This window comes from Doryrhamphus excisus, unplaced genomic scaffold (assembly GCF_030265055.1).
Source record: "Doryrhamphus excisus isolate RoL2022-K1 unplaced genomic scaffold, RoL_Dexc_1.0 HiC_scaffold_25, whole genome shotgun sequence".
In the NCBI taxonomy this organism is placed as follows: Eukaryota; Metazoa; Chordata; class Actinopteri; order Syngnathiformes; family Syngnathidae; genus Doryrhamphus; species Doryrhamphus excisus.
In genome coordinates, this window is record NW_026652243.1 from 1,525,334 (window position 1) to 1,535,115 (window position 9,782).

The 9,782-nt window shown below is 52.3% G+C and overlaps 28 non-coding genes and 15 pseudogenes across 28 annotated transcripts; all 43 read left to right on the forward strand.

Annotated features, from left to right (window-relative positions):
* The first annotated feature begins 7 nt into the window (after positions 1–7).
* On the forward strand, positions 8–126 carry LOC131116857 (5S ribosomal RNA). The gene has a single exon (XR_009124092.1). It is a non-coding gene; the product is annotated as a 5S ribosomal RNA (ribosomal RNA).
* A 112-nt stretch (positions 127–238) lies between these two features.
* Positions 239–347, forward strand: LOC131112025 (5S ribosomal RNA; annotated as a pseudogene).
* Positions 348–458: 111 nt separating this feature from the next.
* Positions 459–577, forward strand: LOC131114972 (5S ribosomal RNA). Its single transcript, XR_009122266.1, has one exon. It is a non-coding gene; the product is annotated as a 5S ribosomal RNA (ribosomal RNA).
* Positions 578–689: 112 nt separating this feature from the next.
* Positions 690–808, forward strand: LOC131115492 (5S ribosomal RNA). The gene has a single exon (XR_009122768.1). It is a non-coding gene; the product is annotated as a 5S ribosomal RNA (ribosomal RNA).
* A 112-nt stretch (positions 809–920) lies between these two features.
* Positions 921–1,039, forward strand: LOC131114973 (5S ribosomal RNA). The gene has a single exon (XR_009122267.1). It is a non-coding gene; the product is annotated as a 5S ribosomal RNA (ribosomal RNA).
* Positions 1,040–1,151: 112 nt separating this feature from the next.
* LOC131114147 (5S ribosomal RNA) lies at positions 1,152–1,260 on the forward strand (annotated as a pseudogene).
* Positions 1,261–1,371: 111 nt separating this feature from the next.
* LOC131116648 (5S ribosomal RNA) lies at positions 1,372–1,490 on the forward strand. Its single transcript, XR_009123889.1, has one exon. It is a non-coding gene; the product is annotated as a 5S ribosomal RNA (ribosomal RNA).
* Positions 1,491–1,602: 112 nt separating this feature from the next.
* On the forward strand, positions 1,603–1,721 carry LOC131117211 (5S ribosomal RNA). The gene has a single exon (XR_009124436.1). It is a non-coding gene; the product is annotated as a 5S ribosomal RNA (ribosomal RNA).
* Positions 1,722–1,833: 112 nt separating this feature from the next.
* Positions 1,834–1,942, forward strand: LOC131112334 (5S ribosomal RNA; annotated as a pseudogene).
* Positions 1,943–2,054: 112 nt separating this feature from the next.
* Positions 2,055–2,172, forward strand: LOC131111456 (5S ribosomal RNA). Its single transcript, XR_009121168.1, has one exon. It is a non-coding gene; the product is annotated as a 5S ribosomal RNA (ribosomal RNA).
* A 112-nt stretch (positions 2,173–2,284) lies between these two features.
* Positions 2,285–2,403, forward strand: LOC131114974 (5S ribosomal RNA). Its single transcript, XR_009122268.1, has one exon. It is a non-coding gene; the product is annotated as a 5S ribosomal RNA (ribosomal RNA).
* Positions 2,404–2,515: 112 nt separating this feature from the next.
* LOC131118980 (5S ribosomal RNA) lies at positions 2,516–2,634 on the forward strand. Its single transcript, XR_009126119.1, has one exon. It is a non-coding gene; the product is annotated as a 5S ribosomal RNA (ribosomal RNA).
* Positions 2,635–2,746: 112 nt separating this feature from the next.
* Positions 2,747–2,855, forward strand: LOC131113797 (5S ribosomal RNA; annotated as a pseudogene).
* Positions 2,856–2,967: 112 nt separating this feature from the next.
* Positions 2,968–3,086, forward strand: LOC131114975 (5S ribosomal RNA). Its single transcript, XR_009122269.1, has one exon. It is a non-coding gene; the product is annotated as a 5S ribosomal RNA (ribosomal RNA).
* A 111-nt stretch (positions 3,087–3,197) lies between these two features.
* On the forward strand, positions 3,198–3,316 carry LOC131117504 (5S ribosomal RNA). The gene has a single exon (XR_009124719.1). It is a non-coding gene; the product is annotated as a 5S ribosomal RNA (ribosomal RNA).
* Positions 3,317–3,427: 111 nt separating this feature from the next.
* On the forward strand, positions 3,428–3,546 carry LOC131114977 (5S ribosomal RNA). Its single transcript, XR_009122271.1, has one exon. It is a non-coding gene; the product is annotated as a 5S ribosomal RNA (ribosomal RNA).
* A 112-nt stretch (positions 3,547–3,658) lies between these two features.
* Positions 3,659–3,777, forward strand: LOC131114978 (5S ribosomal RNA). Its single transcript, XR_009122272.1, has one exon. It is a non-coding gene; the product is annotated as a 5S ribosomal RNA (ribosomal RNA).
* A 112-nt stretch (positions 3,778–3,889) lies between these two features.
* Positions 3,890–3,998, forward strand: LOC131111970 (5S ribosomal RNA; annotated as a pseudogene).
* Positions 3,999–4,110: 112 nt separating this feature from the next.
* LOC131117272 (5S ribosomal RNA) lies at positions 4,111–4,229 on the forward strand. Its single transcript, XR_009124494.1, has one exon. It is a non-coding gene; the product is annotated as a 5S ribosomal RNA (ribosomal RNA).
* A 111-nt stretch (positions 4,230–4,340) lies between these two features.
* Positions 4,341–4,459, forward strand: LOC131114979 (5S ribosomal RNA). Its single transcript, XR_009122273.1, has one exon. It is a non-coding gene; the product is annotated as a 5S ribosomal RNA (ribosomal RNA).
* Positions 4,460–4,571: 112 nt separating this feature from the next.
* Positions 4,572–4,680, forward strand: LOC131113476 (5S ribosomal RNA; annotated as a pseudogene).
* Positions 4,681–4,791: 111 nt separating this feature from the next.
* Positions 4,792–4,910, forward strand: LOC131115697 (5S ribosomal RNA). The gene has a single exon (XR_009122971.1). It is a non-coding gene; the product is annotated as a 5S ribosomal RNA (ribosomal RNA).
* A 112-nt stretch (positions 4,911–5,022) lies between these two features.
* Positions 5,023–5,140, forward strand: LOC131118754 (5S ribosomal RNA). The gene has a single exon (XR_009125909.1). It is a non-coding gene; the product is annotated as a 5S ribosomal RNA (ribosomal RNA).
* Positions 5,141–5,252: 112 nt separating this feature from the next.
* On the forward strand, positions 5,253–5,370 carry LOC131111457 (5S ribosomal RNA). Its single transcript, XR_009121169.1, has one exon. It is a non-coding gene; the product is annotated as a 5S ribosomal RNA (ribosomal RNA).
* Positions 5,371–5,482: 112 nt separating this feature from the next.
* On the forward strand, positions 5,483–5,601 carry LOC131114980 (5S ribosomal RNA). The gene has a single exon (XR_009122274.1). It is a non-coding gene; the product is annotated as a 5S ribosomal RNA (ribosomal RNA).
* A 112-nt stretch (positions 5,602–5,713) lies between these two features.
* LOC131114981 (5S ribosomal RNA) lies at positions 5,714–5,832 on the forward strand. Its single transcript, XR_009122275.1, has one exon. It is a non-coding gene; the product is annotated as a 5S ribosomal RNA (ribosomal RNA).
* Positions 5,833–5,944: 112 nt separating this feature from the next.
* On the forward strand, positions 5,945–6,053 carry LOC131113730 (5S ribosomal RNA; annotated as a pseudogene).
* Positions 6,054–6,164: 111 nt separating this feature from the next.
* On the forward strand, positions 6,165–6,283 carry LOC131117122 (5S ribosomal RNA). Its single transcript, XR_009124349.1, has one exon. It is a non-coding gene; the product is annotated as a 5S ribosomal RNA (ribosomal RNA).
* A 112-nt stretch (positions 6,284–6,395) lies between these two features.
* Positions 6,396–6,514, forward strand: LOC131112086 (5S ribosomal RNA; annotated as a pseudogene).
* Positions 6,515–6,626: 112 nt separating this feature from the next.
* Positions 6,627–6,745, forward strand: LOC131117947 (5S ribosomal RNA). Its single transcript, XR_009125145.1, has one exon. It is a non-coding gene; the product is annotated as a 5S ribosomal RNA (ribosomal RNA).
* A 112-nt stretch (positions 6,746–6,857) lies between these two features.
* On the forward strand, positions 6,858–6,976 carry LOC131114983 (5S ribosomal RNA). Its single transcript, XR_009122277.1, has one exon. It is a non-coding gene; the product is annotated as a 5S ribosomal RNA (ribosomal RNA).
* Positions 6,977–7,087: 111 nt separating this feature from the next.
* LOC131114141 (5S ribosomal RNA) lies at positions 7,088–7,196 on the forward strand (annotated as a pseudogene).
* Positions 7,197–7,308: 112 nt separating this feature from the next.
* LOC131113514 (5S ribosomal RNA) lies at positions 7,309–7,426 on the forward strand (annotated as a pseudogene).
* A 112-nt stretch (positions 7,427–7,538) lies between these two features.
* LOC131118295 (5S ribosomal RNA) lies at positions 7,539–7,657 on the forward strand. Its single transcript, XR_009125460.1, has one exon. It is a non-coding gene; the product is annotated as a 5S ribosomal RNA (ribosomal RNA).
* Positions 7,658–7,769: 112 nt separating this feature from the next.
* Positions 7,770–7,878, forward strand: LOC131112336 (5S ribosomal RNA; annotated as a pseudogene).
* Positions 7,879–7,990: 112 nt separating this feature from the next.
* On the forward strand, positions 7,991–8,108 carry LOC131111458 (5S ribosomal RNA). Its single transcript, XR_009121170.1, has one exon. It is a non-coding gene; the product is annotated as a 5S ribosomal RNA (ribosomal RNA).
* A 112-nt stretch (positions 8,109–8,220) lies between these two features.
* LOC131114984 (5S ribosomal RNA) lies at positions 8,221–8,339 on the forward strand. The gene has a single exon (XR_009122278.1). It is a non-coding gene; the product is annotated as a 5S ribosomal RNA (ribosomal RNA).
* A 112-nt stretch (positions 8,340–8,451) lies between these two features.
* Positions 8,452–8,570, forward strand: LOC131114985 (5S ribosomal RNA). Its single transcript, XR_009122279.1, has one exon. It is a non-coding gene; the product is annotated as a 5S ribosomal RNA (ribosomal RNA).
* A 112-nt stretch (positions 8,571–8,682) lies between these two features.
* Positions 8,683–8,791, forward strand: LOC131113731 (5S ribosomal RNA; annotated as a pseudogene).
* Positions 8,792–8,902: 111 nt separating this feature from the next.
* Positions 8,903–9,021, forward strand: LOC131113964 (5S ribosomal RNA). Its single transcript, XR_009121552.1, has one exon. It is a non-coding gene; the product is annotated as a 5S ribosomal RNA (ribosomal RNA).
* A 112-nt stretch (positions 9,022–9,133) lies between these two features.
* Positions 9,134–9,252, forward strand: LOC131113063 (5S ribosomal RNA; annotated as a pseudogene).
* Positions 9,253–9,364: 112 nt separating this feature from the next.
* LOC131112163 (5S ribosomal RNA) lies at positions 9,365–9,473 on the forward strand (annotated as a pseudogene).
* A 112-nt stretch (positions 9,474–9,585) lies between these two features.
* LOC131113732 (5S ribosomal RNA) lies at positions 9,586–9,694 on the forward strand (annotated as a pseudogene).
* Positions 9,695–9,782: the final 88 nt, after the last annotated feature.

Sequence of the window (9,782 nt, forward strand, 5' to 3'; positions counted from 1 at the left end):
CCTGGCAGCTAACGGCCATACTACCCTGAAAACGCCCGGTCTCGTCCGATCTCGGAAGCTAAGCAGGGGCGGGCCTGGTTAGTACTTGGATGGGAGACCGCCTGGGAATACCAGGTGCTGTAAGCTTTTTATGGTTTCTGCTCTTGCCTGACAACAGAGGGCGCTGTTTGACACTTTTTGCTGGAGTCTAGTTTGGCTTGCGTCTTCTTCAAATAGGATCTTTTCAGTTGACCTGGCAGCTTATGGCCATACTACCCTGAAAACGCCCGATCTCGGAAGCTAAGCAGGGGTGGGCCTGGTTAGTACTTGGATGGGAGACCGCCTGGGAAAACCAGGTGCTATAAGCTTTTTATGGTTTCTGCTCTAGCCTGACAGCAGAGGGCGCTGTTTGACACTTTTTGCTGGATCTAGTTTGGCCTGCGTCGCCTTCAAATAAGATCTTTTCAGTTGTCCTGGCAGCTTACGGCCATACTACCCTGAAAACGCCCGATCTCGTCCGATCTCGGAAGCTAAGCAGGGGCGGGCCTGGTTAGTACTTGGATGGGAGACCGCCTGGGAATACCAGGTGCTGTAAGCTTTTTATGGTTTCTGCTCTTGCCTGACAGCAGAGGGCGCTGTTTGACACTTTTTGCTGGAGTCTAGTTTGGCCTGCGTCGCCTTCAAATAGGATCTTTTCAGTTGTCCTGGCAGCTTACGGCCATACTACCCTGAAAACGCCCGATCTCTTCCGATCTCGGAAGCTAAGCAGGGGCGGGCCTGGTTAGTACTTGGATGGGAGACCGCCTGGGAATACCAGGTGCTGTAAGCTTTTTATGGTTTCTGCTCTTGCCTGACAGCAGAGGGCGCTGTTTGACACTTTTTGCTGGAGTCTAGTTTGGCCTGCGTCGCCTTCAAATAGGATCTTTTCAGTTGATGTGGCAGCTTACGGCCATACTACCCTGAAAACGCCCGATCTCGTCCGATCTCGGAAGCTAAGCAGGGGCGGGCCTGGTTAGTACTTGGATGGGAGACCGCCTGGGAATACCAGGTGCTGTAAGCTTTTTATGGTTTCTGCTCTTGCCTGACAGCAGAGGGCGCTGTTTGACACTTTTTGCTGGAGTCTAGTTTGGCCTGCGTCGCCTTCAAATAGGATCTTTACAGTTGCCCTGGCAGCATACGGCCACACTACCCTGAAAACGCCTGATCTCGGAAAATAAGCAGGGGAGGGCCTGGTTAGTACTTGGATGGGAGACCGCCTGGGAATACCAGGTGCTGTAAGCTTTTTATGGTTTCTGCTCTAGCCTGACAGCAGAGGGCGCTGTTTGACACTTTTTGCTGGATCTAGTTTGGCCTGCGTCGCCTTCAAATAAGATCTTTTCAGTTGTCCTGGCAGCTTACGGCCATACCACCCTGAAAACGCCTGATCTCGTCCGATCTCGGAAGCTAAGCAGGGGCGGGCCTGGTTAGTACTTGGATGGGAGACCGCCTGGGAATACCATGTGCTGTAAGCTTTTCATGGTTTCTGCTCTTGCCTGACAGCAGAGGGCGCTGTTTGACACTTTTTGCTGGAGTCTAGTTTGGCCTGCGTCTTCTTCAAATAGGATCTTTTCAGTTGCCCTGGCAGCTTACGGCCATACTACCCTGAAAACGCCCGATCTCGTCCGATCTCGGAAGCTAAGCAGGGGCGGGACTGGTTAGTACTTGGATGGGAGACCGCCTGGGAATACCAGGTGCTGTAAGCTTTTCATGGTTTCTGCTCTTGCCTGACAGCAGAGGGCGCTGTTTGACATGTTTTGCTGGAGTCTAGTTTGGCCTGCGTCGCCTTCAAATAAGATCTTTTCAGTTGTCCTGGCAGCTTACGGCCATACTACCCTGAAAACGCCCGATCTCGGAAGCTAAGCAGGGGCGGGCCTGGTTAGTACTTGGATGGGAGACCGCCTGTGAATACCAGGTGCTGTAAGCTTTTTATGGTTTCTGCTCTTGCCTGACAGCAGAGGGCGCTGTTTGACACTTTTTGCTGTAGTCTAGTTTGGCCTGTGTCACCTTCAAATAGGATTTTTTCAGTTGACCTGGCAGCTTAGGCCATACTACCCTGAAAACGCCCGATCTCGTACGATCTCGGAAGCTAAGCAGGGCCGGGCCTGGTTAGTACTTGGATGGGAGACCGCCTGTGAATACCAGGTGCTGTAAGCTTTTTATGGTTTCTGCTCTTGCCTGACAGCAGAGGGCGCTGTTTGACACTTTTTGCTGTAGTCTAGTTTGGCCTGCGTCACCTTCAAATAGGATCTTTTCAGTTGACCTGGCAGCTTACGGCCATACTACCCTGAAAACGCCCGATCTCGTCCGATCTCGGAAGCTAAGCAGGGGCGGGCCTGGTTAGTACTTGGATGGGAGACCGCCTGGGAATACCAGGTGCTGTAAGCTTTTCATGGTTTCTGCTCTTGCCTGACAGCAGCGGGCGCTGTTTGACATGTTTTGCTGGAGTCTAGTTTGTCCTGCGTCGCCTTCAAATAGGATCTTTTCAGTTGCCTTGGCAGCTTTTGGCCATACTACCCTGAAAACGCCCGATCTCGTCCGATCTCGGAAGCTAAGCAGGGGCGGTCCTGGTTAGTACTTGGATGGGAGACCGCCTGGGATTACCAGGTGCTGTAAGCTTTTTATGGTTTCTGCTCTTGCCTGACAGCAGAGGGCGCTGTTTGACACTTTTTGCTGGAGTCTAGTTTGGCCTGCGTCTTCTTCAAATAGGATCTTTTCAGTTGTCCTGGCAGCTTACGGCCATACTATCCTGAAAACGCCTGATCTCGGAAGCTAAGCAGGGGCGGGCCTGGTTAGTACTTGGATGGGAGACCGCCTGTGAATACCAGGTGCTGTAAGCTTTTTATGGTTTCTGCTCTTGCCTGACAGCAGAGGGCGCTGTTTGACACTTTTTGCTGTAGTCTAGTTTGGCCTGCGTCACCTTCAAATAGGATCTTTTCAGTTGACCTGGCAGCTTACGGCCATACTACCCTGAAAACGCCCGATCTCGTCCGATCTCGGAAGCTAAGCAGGGGCGGGCCTGGTTAGTACTTGGATGGGAGACCGCCTGGGAATACCAGGTGCTGTAAGCTTTTTATGGTTTCTGCTCTAGCCTGACAGCAGAGGGCGCTGTTTGACACTTTTTGCTGGATCTAGTTTGGCCTGCGTCGCCTTCAAATAAGATCTTTTCAGTTGTCCTGGCAGCTTACGGCCATACTACCCTGAAAACGCCCGATCTCGTCCGATCTCGGAAGCTAAGCAGGGGCGGGCCTGGTTAGTACTTGGATGGGAGACAGCCTGGGAATACCAGGTGCTGTAAGCTTTTTGTGGTTCCTGCTCTAGCCTGACAGCAGAGGGCGCTGTTTGACACTTTTTGCTGGATCTGGTTTGGCCTGCGTCGCCTTCAAATAAGATCTTTTCAGTTGACCTGGCAGCTTACGGCCATACTACCCTGAAAACGCCCGATCTCGTCCGATCTCGGAAGCTAAGCAGGGGCGGGCCTGGTTAGTACTTGGATGGGAGACCGCCTGGGAATACCAGGTGCTGTAAGCTTTTTATGGTTTCTGCTCTTGCCTGACAGCAGAGGGCGCTGTTTGACACTTTTTGCTGGAGTCTAGTTTGGCCTGCGTCTCCTTCAAATAGGATCTTTTCAGTTGTCCTGGCAGCTTACGGCCATACTACCCTGAAAACGCCCGATCTCGTCCGATCTCGGAAGCTAAGCAGGGGCGGGCCTGGTTAGTACTTGGATGGGAGACCGCCTGGGAATACCAGGTGCTGTAAGCTTTTTATGGTTTCTGCTCTTGCCTGACAGCAGAGGGCGCTGTTTGACACTTTTTGCTGGAGTCTAGTTTGGCCTGCGTCGCCTTCAAATAGGATCTTTTCAGTTGTCCTGGCAGCTTACGGCCATACTACCCTGAAAACGCCCGATCTCGGAAGCTAAGCAGGGGCGGGCCTGGTTAGTACTTGGATGGGAGACCGCCTGGGAATACCAGGTGCTGTAAGCTTTTTATGGTTTCTGCTCTTGCCTGACAGCAGAGGGCGCTGTTTGACACTTTTTGCTGGAGTCTAGTTTGGCCTGCGTCGCCTTCAAATAGGATCTTTTCAGTTGACCTGGCAGCTTACGGCCATACTACCCTGAAAACGCCCGATCTCTTCCGATCTCAGAAGCTAAGCAGGGGCGGGCCTGGTTAGTACTTGGATGGGAGACCGCCTGGGAATACCAGGTGCTGTAAGCTTTTTATGGTTTCTGCTCTTGCTTGACAGCAGAGGGCGCTATTTGACACTTTTTGCTGGCTCTAGTTTGGCCTGCGTCGCCTTCAAATAGGATCTTTTCAGTTGATGTGGCAGCTTACGGCCATACTACCCTGAAAACGCCCGATCTCGTCCGATCTCGGAAGCTAAGCAGGGGCGGGCCTGGTTAGTACTTGGATGGGAGACCGCCTGGGAATACCAGGTGCTGTAAGCTTTTTATGGTTTCTGCTCTTGCCTGACAGCAGAGGGCGCTGTTTGACACTTTTTGCTGGAGTCTAGTTTGGCCTGCGTCGCCTTCAAATAGGATCTTTACAGTTGCCCTGGCAGCTTACGGCCACACTACCCTGAAAACGCCTGATCTCGGAAGCTAAACAGGGGAGGGCCTGGTTAGTACTTGGATGGGAGACCGCCTGGGAATACCAGGTGCTGTAAGCTTTTTATGGTTTCTGCTCTAGCCTGACAGCAGAGGGCGCTGTTTGACACTTTTTGCTGGATCTAGTTTGGCCTGCGTCGCCTTCAAATAAGATCTTTTCAGTTGTCCTGGCAGCTTACGGCCATACCACCCTGAAAACGCCTGATCTCGTCCGATCTCGGAAGCTAAGCAGGGGCGGGCCTGGTTAGTACTTGGATGGGAGACCGCCTGTGAATACCAGGTGCTGTAAGCTTTTTATGGTTTCTGCTCTTGCCTGACAGCAGAGGGCGCTGTTTGACACTTTTTGCTGTAGTCTAGTTTGGCCTGCGTCACTTTCAAATAGGATCTTTTCAGTTGACCTGGCAGCTTAGGCCATACTACCCTGAAAACGCCCGATCTCGTACGATCTCGGAAGCTAAGCAGGGCCGGGCCTGGTTAGTACTTGGATGGGAGACCGCCTGGGAATACCAGGTGCTGTAAGCTTTTTATGGTTTCTGCTCTTGCCTGACAGCAGAGGGCGCTGTTTGACACTTTTTGCTGTAGTCTAGTTTGGCCTGCGTCACCTTCAAATAGGATCTTTTCAGTTGACCTCGCAGCTTAGGCCATACTACCCTGAAAACGCCCGATCTCGTACGATCTCGGAAGCTAAGCAGGGCCGGGCCTGGTTAGTACTTGGATGGGAGACCGCCTGTGAATACCAGGTGCTGTAAGCTTTTTATGGTTTCTGCTCTTGCCTGACAGCAGAGGGCGCTGTTTGACACTTTTTGCTGTAGTCTAGTTTGGCCTGCGTCACCTTCAAATAGGATCTTTTCAGTTGACCTGGCAGCTTACGGCCATACTACCCTGAAAACGCCCGATCTCGTCCGATCTCGGAAGCTAAGCAGGGGCGGGCCTGGTTAGTACTTGGATGGGAGACCGCCTGGGAATACCAGGTGCTGTAAGCTTTTTATGGTTTCTGCTCTTGCCTGACAGCAGAGGGCACTGTTTGACACTTTTTGCTGGAGTCTAGTTTGGCCTGCGTCGCCTTCAAATAGGATCTTTTCAGTTGATGTGGCAGCTTACGGCCATACTACCCTGAAAACGCCCGATCTCGTCCGATCTCGGAAGCTAAGCAGGGGCGGGCCTGGTTAGTACTTGGATGGGAGACCGCCTGGGAATACCAGGTGCTGTAAGCTTTTTATGGTTTCTGCTCTTGCCTGACAGCAGAGGGCGCTGTTTGACACTTTTTGCTGGAGTCTAGTTTGGCCTGCGTCGCCTTCAAATAGGATCTTTACAGTTGCCCTGGCAGCTTACGGCCACACTGCCCTGAAAATGCCTGATCTCGGAAGCTAAGCAGGGGAGGGCCTGGTTAGTACTTGGATGGGAGACCGCCTGGGAATACCAGGTGCTGTAAGCTTTTTATGGTTTCTGCTCTAGCCTGACAGCAGAGGGCGCTGTTTGACACTTTTTGCTGGATCTAGTTTGGCCTGCGTCGCCTTCAAACAAGATCTTTTCAGTTGTCCTGGCAGCTTACGGCCATACCACCCTGAAAACGCCTGATCTCGTCCGATCTCGGAAGCTAAGCAGGGGCGGGCCTGGTTAGTACTTGGATGGGAGACGGCCTGGGAATACCAGGTGCTGTAAGCTTTTCATGGTTTCTGCTCTTGCCTGACAGCAGCGGGCGCTGTTTGACATGTTTTGCTGGAGTCTAGTTTGTCCTGCGTCGCCTTCAAATAGGATCTTTTCAGTTGCCTTGGCAGCTTTTGGCCATACTACCCTGAAAAAGCCCGATCTCGTCCGATCTCGGAAGCTAAGCAGGGGCGGTCCTGGTTAGTACTTGGATGGGAGACCGCCTGGGATTACCAGGTGCTGTAAGCTTTTTATGGTTTCTGCTCTTGCCTGACAGCAGAGGGCGCTGTTTGACACTTTTTGCTGGAGTCTAGTTTGGCCTGCGTCGCCTTCAAATAGGATCTTTTCAGTTGATGTGGCAGCTTACGGCCATACTACCCTGAAAACGCCCGATCTCGTCCGATCTCGGAAGCTAAGCAGGGGCGGGCCTGGTTAGTACTTGGATGGGAGACCGCCTGGGAATACCAGGTGCCGTAAGCTTTTCATGGTTTCTGCTCTTGCCTGACAGCAGAGGGCGCTGTTTGACATGTTTTGCTGGAGTCTAGTTTGGCCTGTGTCACCGTCAAATAGGATCTTTTCAGTTGACCTGGCAGCTTACGGCCATACTACCCTGAAAACGCCCGATCTCGTCCGATCTCGGAAGCTAAGCAGGGGCGGGCCTGGTTAGTACTTGGATGGGAGACCGCCTGGGAATACCAGGTGCTGTAAGCTTTTTATGGTTTCTGCTGTAGCCTGACAGCAGAGGGCGCTGTTTGACACTTTTTGCTTGATCTAGTTTGGCCTGCGTCGCCTTCAAATAAGATCTTTTCAGTTGTCCTGGCAGCTTACGGCCATACTACCCTGAAAACGCCCAATCTCGGAAGCTAAGCAGGGGCGGGCCTGGTTTGTACTTGGATGGGAGACCGCCTGTGAATACTAGGTGCTGTAAGCTTTTTATGGTTTCTGCTCTTGCCTGACAGCAGATGGCGCTGTTTGACACTTTTTGCTGTAGTCTAGTTTGGCCTGTGTCACCTTCAAATAGGATCTTTTCAGTTGACCTGGCAGCTTAGGCCATACTACCCTGAAAACGCCCAATCTCGTACGATCTCGGAAGCTAAGCAGGGCCGGGCCTGGTTAGTACTTGGAGGGGAGACCACCTGTGAATACCAGGTGCTGTAAGCTTTTTATGGTTTCTGCTCTTGCCTGACAGCAGAGGGCGCTGTTTGACACTTTTTGCTGTAGTCTAGTTTGGCCTGCGTCACCTTCAAATAGGATCTTTTCAGTTGAGCTGGCAGCTTACGGCCATACTACCCTGAAAACGCCCGATCTCGTCCGATCTCGGAAGCTAAGCAGGGGCGGTCCTGGTTAGTACTTGGATGGGAGACCGCCTGGGATTACCAGGTGCTGTAAGCTTTTTATGGTTTCTGCTCTTGCCTGACAGCAGAGGGCGCTGTTTGACACTTTTTGCTGGAGTCTAGTTTGGCCTGCGTCTTCTTCAAATAGGATCTTTTCAGTTGTCCTGGCAGCTTACGGCCATACTACCCTGAAAACGCCCGATCTCGGAAGCTAAGCAGGGGCGGGCCTGGTTAGTACTTGGATGGGAGACCGCCTGTGAATACCAGGTGCTGTAAGCTTTTTATGGTTTCTGCTCTTGCCTGACAGCAGAGGGCGCTGTTTGACACTTTTTGCTGTAGTCTAGTTTGGCCTGCGTCACCTTCAAATAGGATCTTTTCAGTTGACCTCGCAGCTTAGGCCATACTACCCTGAAAACGCCCGATCTCGTACGATCTCGGAAGCTAAGCAGGGCCGGGCCTGGTTAGTACTTGGATGGGAGACCGCCTGTGAATACCAGGTGCTGTAAGCTTTTTATGGTTTCTGCTCTTGCCTGACAGCAGAGGGCGCTGTTTGACACTTTTTGCTGTAGTCTAGTTTGGCCTGCGTCACCTTCAAATAGGATCTTTTCAGTTGACCTGGCAGCTTACGGCCATACTACCCTGAAAACGCCCGATCTCGTCCGATCTCGGAAGCTAAGCAGGGGCGGGCCTGGTTAGTACTTGGATGGGAGACCGCCTGGGAATACCAGGTGCTGTAAGCTTTTTATGGTTTCTGCTCTTGCCTGACAGCAGAGGGCACTGTTTGACACTTTTTGCTGGAGTCTAGTTTGGCCTGCGTCGCCTTCAAATAGGATCTTTTCAGTTGATGTGGCAGCTTACGGCCATACTACCCTGAAAACGCCCGATCTCGTCCGATCTCGGAAGCTAAGCAGGGGCGGGCCTGGTTAGTACTTGGATGGGAGACCGCCTGGGAATACCAGGTGCTGTAAGCTTTTTATGGTTTCTGCTCTTGCCTGACAGCAGAGGGCGCTGTTTGACACTTTTTGCTGGAGTCTAGTTTGGCCTGCGTCGCCTTCAAATAGGATCTTTACAGTTGCCCTGGCAGCTTACGGCCACACTGCCCTGAAAATGCCTGATCTCGGAAGCTAAGCAGGGGAGGGCCTGGTTAGTACTTGGATGGGAGACCGCCTGGGAATACCAGGTGCTGTAAGCTTTTTATGGTTTCTGCTCTAGCCTGACAGCAGAGGGCGCTGTTTGACACTTTTTGCTGGATCTAGTTTGGCCTGCGTCGCCTTCAAACAAGATCTTTTCAGTTGTCCTGGCAGCTTACGGCCATACCACCCTGAAAACGCCTGATCTCGTCCGATCTCGGAAGCTAAGCAGGGGCGGGCCTGGTTAGTACTTGGATGGGAGACCGCCTGGGAATACCAGGTGCTGTAAGCTTTTCATGGTTTCTGCTCTTGCCTGACAGCAGCGGGCGCTGTTTGACATGTTTTGCTGGAGTCTAGTTTGTCCTGCGTCGCCTTCAAATAGGATCTTTTCAGTTGCCTTGGCAGCTTTTGGCCATACTACCCTGAAAAAGCCCGATCTCGTCCGATCTCGGATGCTAAGCAGGGGCGGTCCTGGTTAGTACTTGGATGGGAGACCGCCTGGGATTACCAGGTGCTGTAAGCTTTTTATGGTTTCTGCTCTTGCCTGACAGCAGAGGGCGCTGTTTGACACTTTTTGCTGGAGTCTAGTTTGGCCTGCGTCTTCTTCAAATAGGATCTTTTCAGTTGTCCTGGCAGCTTACGGCCATACTATCCTGAAAACGCCCGATCTCGGAAGCTAAGCAGGGGCGGGCCTGGTTAGTACTTGGATGGGAGACCGCCTGGGAATACCAGGTGCTGTAAGCTTTTTATGGTTTCTGCTCTTGCCTGACAGCAGAGGGCGCTGTTTGACACTTTTTGCTGGAGTCTAGTTTGGCCTGCGTCGCCTTCAAATAGGATCTTTACAGTTGCCCTGGCAGCTTACGGCCACACTGCCCTGAAAATGCCTGATCTCGGAAGCTAAGCAGGGGAGGGCCTGGTTAGTACTTGGATGGGAGACCGCCTGGGAATACCAGGTGCTGTAAGCTTTTTATGGTTTCTGCTCTAGCCTGACAGCAGAGGGCGCTGTTTGACACTTTTTGCTGGATCTAGTTTGGCCTGCGTCGCCTTCAAACA